The following is a 7,005-nucleotide window of genomic DNA, read 5'->3' as shown; positions in this document are numbered from 1 at the left end:
TAATCTTTTTTTAAAAATAAAAATTTAAAACAAAATAATAATAATAATAATAATAATAATAATAATAATAATAATAATAATAAATAATAACAATAATAATAATAATAATAACAGCCTGTCGAATCCAATTATGAATACTTGGTTATGATGGAAGCTGGATAACACGATCAAATGTTCATAAATTGTTATTTTAGGTTGTTTTTTCTATAAATTCTATAAAAATACATTATAATATTAATGAAAATCATTATGTATTCTTTATTAAGAATGAAATTTAGTTGACTGCCAAATGAGACACGAATCATAAGTTTTTCTTAAAGATATCCAATTAGTTATCATATTATTATGTAAGTGATAAGTGGTTGGAGTTTATATATGACTTCTTGTGAGTCATTTAATGCAATAGAAAAGAAAATTGAATCATAAAATATTTCTTATTTTATCATGGAATTCAGCCTTACAAGGAACAATAATTCTCAACAAGACGAGATGAAGAAGATCGTCTCCAATGCTTAGCTTGCAGTAACTTTTAATCCTCAAGGATAGGGATAGGTGTGATCTTATCGTTCCAAATGTGTAGGTCTTGGAGCAAGACTTGGTTGTGTAGGTCATGACTAGTTGGTCGTATCTGAATGCATATTGCACTCATTTTCTAAATTTTTTATTTTAATTTTTATAAATTTAACCTGTTTTGATTTAATAAAAAATATTTTAATATTACTTCGAATATTTTAAATATACTCTCCCTCGTATTAAAATTATACAAGATGCTAACCAGCAAAAAAGGATATATTTATTCATGTTAATCCTTCTCTAAGTATTTGATATTTGTTAAATAATTTAATTTAATTATTGGATTAGCATTATGAAACAAATATTTTATAAGTGTTATTATTATTTCTGTAGTAATTATTTAATGATTATTTTATTATTTTATTAATCTATAAAAAATCATTATTGTTATAGTAGTTGCATGGTTATTTCATCATTTATTTAGTTGTAAAAATTATTAATTTGACCTATACCTTCATTTTATATTTTAGATTTATATTAAAGAGAAAATAACTTTAATAGTATTCCTTTATTCTGTACACATCAATGTTGCTTATTTAAAAAAAAATAATTTAATAAATAGTATTTGTTAATTGTGATACAATTATATTTATATTTATATTATGTTAGATTATTATTAAATGATATCTATTAGTCCTAAACAAACATCGTAATAAATATTTTAAAGGATAAAGTAAAAAATCTACTCAATTTAACTTTCTCCTCCATTAAATTAATATTTGTAATCACAAGGACTTTTGAATTTTATGTATCTGTTTTATTCTTTCAACCTTAATCCTTATAATGATCTTAGATGATTTCATGTTCCTTAGACTTGAGAAATTTAATGAGAATGGGTTTCTCTTAAACAATTATATACTTGGTTGACAATTATGGCATGATTTTTATTGTTGAAAAATGACCTCTCTTTTTAAATCCTTCTAAATATACTTATCTTGAAAAATCTTATGGAGAAATTGAATAGCTATGTAGGTTTAGAATTTTTAATGGTCTTTTAGATGACCATTATAAAACCTATAAAAATAAGAAAATTTGATAAGTTTTAAAAGATACATCATTTAACCATCGATAAAATTTATAATTTCAAAATTTTATCTGTGAAACTCATAGAATTGGAACTTTCTTTTCTAAATCATATCAGATCTATTAGACTTCCTCCTTCTTGTTCATGAAGTAATTAGGTATTACATCTTTTTTTTTTTTTTAACAAGATCATAAAATCTTCCACAAGTACAATCATAATCAAATAAATAAATACTATTTTATTAATAACTTATAAATACTTATTATAATTTATTAATTCATCAAATTATAAATATAAAATAGTCCTAGGTTTTATTGAAGAACATAATAATGTTAATTCTAAAATAAATTCAATTAGCTCTACGTACTCTCCCTTCAAATTCTATCCGGTATCATTGGGAGGTTGCTTTAAAAATAAAAAACAAAGAAATTTCAGCAATACTAAGTAAGTATTAAATTTCAAATTTTGATGATAAAATCAATTGATGAGTTTATGATCTAATATTCAATTTGAGTTACGCAGGACTAATTTTGATCAGAAAAGACAAATCGATTAAAGCATGAGGAATCAAACGTTTCGCCGGAGTTGAACATGTTAAGAGATTGGACGTTGGGTCGGAGGATCAGTCGATGTATCGGCAGAAGGACTTCGTGCTGTGAGTTCAGGCATTGGGCTGAAGGATCGAAAATTGCGCCAAGGAAATAGAAAGTTGCAGGAGTTAACATGTCGATTGGGTAATACACCAAAGGAGAGGACGCGCCAAAGGATCAGATAAAACATCGGAAGAACCAATGACATACCAGACAATATATGATTCGTGCTTTATAATAATTTATCTAGATCGAGTTAGTTTAAGTCTAATTAAGTTTGTATTAGGATGAAACAATACCAACTCAATTAGGGACCAATTGTACCTTAATAAGGGCTAAATTGGGTTACTGTTTGGCCCATTTAATGTCCTATAGTAGGGTTAGATGGTGGTACCGCCAGACTGGGCAGTGGTACCACTAGACTAGGTGGTGGTATCGCCCAGATACAATCTTTTAGACTATGTCAGGTGATGATATTGCCAGACTGGGTGGTGGTACCGCCAAGGCGGTACCATCGCTTACCAGTCTCAGAGACTATGCCACTGATGGTTCCACTAGTTTGGATTACTGTTTGAGCCTTTGACGTGGCCCAACACAGTTCAAACTTGGGCCCACTTGGCTCCTAATTGAGTTGACCCAATTCTAACCCAATTACGCCCAAAATCTACTTCGATCTAGACAATTATTACAAAGCTTGAATTAAATATTGTCCGACATGTCATTGGTTCATTGATACTTCGTCCGATTTTTCGACGCATCGTCCTCTCTTGTGGCCTATTGCCCAATCGGTTAGTTGACCTTCGCAACTCCGATTTCCTTGGTGTACTTTTCACTCTTCTTGGCCCGATGCCTAAACCCATGGCCGAAGCCTTCTACCGATACGTCGATCAATCATCCGGCTCGACGTCTAATCTTTTGATATGTTCCACTCCGACCCAACATGATTCTTCCTACTTTAATTGTCTCTTCTAATCGAAATTTCCTGTGTCACTCAAAATATATATCAAATCATAAATAGTATCAATTGGTTTCACCATAAAAATATAAAAATATGAGATTAACACCATGAACTAGATGCATTAACTTGAAGCTTACTTCAGGAATGACACGTATACTTCAAAATTTGATGTATGTATCATTTATTCGATAAATTCTAGTTAGTTGATCTCTCCTTGTATAGTTAGGATATAAAATAGTTTTGACAGCAAACCAAGTTGTAATCTTCAAAGGAAATATTTATATAAGAAAAAACTGTATATCTGAATGACTTTTCAAGCTTAATGTAATCAGTTCTTTAATCAATAAAGATGAATCATCTGCCTTTATAGTCTTAAATTTAGAATCTTATGATATATGGTATGATACACTTTCGTCGTGTCAACTTCAAATTAGTTCAAAGAAAGTCACATCCTAATTTGATTTTAAAATTTAACTCTAAATTCGAATCTAAATGTGTGATTTGCAATCAATCTAAAAATATAGAAAACCCTTTAGACTTATTCAATTTAGAGATATCCAAAAACTTGAATTAATCCATAATGATGTTTGTGATTTTAATAGAGTACTAACCAAAGGTAAAAGTCATTATTTTGTGATCTTTATTAATGACTTCTATAAATTCTATTACATTTATCTTTTAAATACCAAAAATAAATTTTTTAACAAATTTGATTGAAAAGTTGAAGTTGAAAATTAATTTGATTGAAAAGTTAAATTCTAAGATCAGATAGAGGAGGTGAGTACACTTATAAAGTGAATTTGTCAAATTTTATGAGGATTATGGCATAATTCATTAAGTCATTGCTCCTTATTTACCTCAATCTAACAGTATAGCTGAAAGAAAAAAATAGAACCATTTTAGATATGATTAATGCATTGATCCTTAATTCAAGCGTACCCCAGAGCTTATGGGGCGGAGCCTCTCTTATTTTTCTATTATATATTTAATAAGATATCACAAAAGGCAACCCCTTATAAACTTTGGAAGGGTTATAAAACAAGGCTAATATACTTCGAGGGAGTTCAGCTAAGTTTAGTATCTTAGAATCTAGGAGAAAAAAAATATGTCCTAAAATAGTGGATGTTTTCTTTGTAAGATACTCCCTCCATAATAACACTTATAGATGTCTTATAGTAAAATTTAAAATACCTAAAATTTCAAATGACACTCTAATTGAATCTAGAGATGCATCATTTTTTAAAAATATATGCTCTTTTAAGACTAGATTATCTACTAATATCTAAAGTAATTATTCTTTGTCCTTTCCAACTCCTATAGAATCTAACATTCAACATGGATACTAGAAGAAGCAAGAGAGATAAGATTGAAAAGAACTTTGGTGATGATTTTGTCTCTTATATGATAGAAGATACACCAAGTTCATTTTAAAAAACTATGTACTCTCCCGATACTTCTTGCAAGAGATGTTTAACAGTGACATAGAATCCATAATTAATAATCACACATGGATCCTTAATGACTTACCTCATAGGAATAAATCATTATGTGGCAAGTGGATTTTCAAATATAAGATTAGAATCAATAGTACAATTAAAAAAAAAAATACAAAGCTAGGCTTGTTGGTTAAGGTTTTGGGCAAAAATCTGACATTGATTATTTTGACATTTATGCACCAGTGATGCAAATTATTATCATCTGCTTACTTATTTTTGCTTTCATTCATAAACTTCTTATTTATCAAATGGATATGAAAATTACTTTTTTATACAGGGAGCTCGAAAAATAGATATACATGAATCAACCTAAAAGATTTATCCTGGATAAGAAGAAAAAGTACACAAGCTGATTTGATTATGGACTGAAGCAAACACCAAAACAATGACAAAAAATATTTGATTCTATGATTTTATCTTTTAAATTTCAAATCAATGAATATGATAATTGTCTATATCGTAAAAGGATAAAGAATAAATTTATCATTCTTTGTCTTTATATTGATGATATCTTAATTCTTACTTTGGATTTAAATATAATCTTGGAGATTAAATCATTCTTATCTCATCATTTTGATATGGAAGATCTGGGTGAAGTTGATATTTAGAAATCTTCTAATTCTATATCATTATCTCAATCTCACTATACTAAAAATATAATTAAAAATTTTAGATATTATGATTAGTCATCTATCTCCATTCCATATAATTTAAATATTCATCTTGTTAAAATACTAAAAATATGATAAATCAAGAAAAATACTCTCAAATCATTGGATCTATTCTCTATCTATCAAATAAGACTAGACCTGATATTTCTTATGCAATATCCAGACTTAGTAGCTATACTAGTATCCCAAGTTTAGCTCATTGGAATGCTCTTTAATGAGTTTTTAGATACATTAAAGGTAATTCAAATTATGAACTTAACTTTATAGGATATCTTTCGGTTATTGAAGGTTATAGTGATGCCAACTAGATTTCTGATTCTTTAGATATTGAATCTACATCTTGATAGAAGTGTTATATCTTAGCAATCAACTAAACAAAATATTATTGTCAAAATTACTATGGAAGTTGAGTTTGTAGCACTTTACACATCTTGTATTGAAATATAATAACTTAAGAATCTAATTTTTTCTCTATTTATGATCTCAAATCCTACTCCACATGTTTCTATTTATTATGATTGCAAAGTTGTAATAATTTTTTATAAAAAACTTATAAATACTAAAATGAGTAGACATATAAAGATTAGACGAACAAATATATTAAATGATAAGATTCTCATTCTGTTATTTTTATATTTTATATTAAATTTGATAATAATCTAATTGATTATCTTACTAAAAGCTTAAATATGACTAAGGTCCTAGTGCTATTGAGGGGGATGATTCTTTACTTAAAATAAGCCTTCCAATAGTAGAAACCCAATGGTAAGCGATCCATTGAAGAAGGTTCAATGTGATAATAATAACCTAATTGATTGGCTAAGGAGCAAAATAGTTAGAACTTTAGTGTATTAGATATGAAGTTTATCTCTAACCCTATCTGTATGGTGATTTGTGCTTATATATAGAAGTATAATAAGAGCATAGTTTTGAAAGAGATTCGAGGTGATATTTTTTATGAGATGTGATTCTACACATATCCCTGATAGGAGCTTTCCTATATGAGATAATCCATAGATGAATCGTGGCTATGGATCTGGATAATCATTAGAATCTCTCATGAATAATCAAGATACTCATGTATGATAATTATTGTGTAAACCACAAAGATGTATTTTATATTGTAAGTGAGTTAGTTGAAGTTTGAGTGAAAGAAACGTAGTCCAAGACCTAGTTTATTTTGTTTCTTTCATATGAATATTTACTTTACTAATTGATGTTAAGTCTTTGAAAAGATACCTCATTGATTGCATGGTATATGCATCAACAACATTTATTTTTTAATAATTTTATTTTTATTTAAATTATTTATTTATTTGAGCGGTAATTTAAGTTTTTTTGTAAGGAATTGTTGGAACTTGAATGGGTAAAAACCCAAATTCTCCTTTACTATTCAGGGATTTTAGTTCCACCTCGTTAGTTGAGGGACTTCTCTCTCATCTCTTTTACTCTTTCTCAAACTTATTTTAAAAAGAATAATAAGCAAAGTTGGGTACAAAATATATACATGCCTTGGTTTTTTATTTTAATCTTTATACATTTAGCTTATTTTAATTTAATCGAAAGTCATTTTAGTATTATTGCTCCAACAAATAAATGCTTGTATGCATCTTTGGCCACATCTCTAAGCCAAAGTCATCTTCAAGAATTACACTTGGTTTACATAATTCCTTCTCCAATCCACTATCGATAT

Source organism: Musa acuminata, chromosome BXJ2-6 (genome assembly GCF_036884655.1).
Source record: "Musa acuminata AAA Group cultivar baxijiao chromosome BXJ2-6, Cavendish_Baxijiao_AAA, whole genome shotgun sequence".
Lineage (NCBI taxonomy): Eukaryota > Viridiplantae > Streptophyta > Magnoliopsida > Zingiberales > Musaceae > Musa > Musa acuminata.
This window is presented reverse-complemented; position numbering follows the sequence as displayed.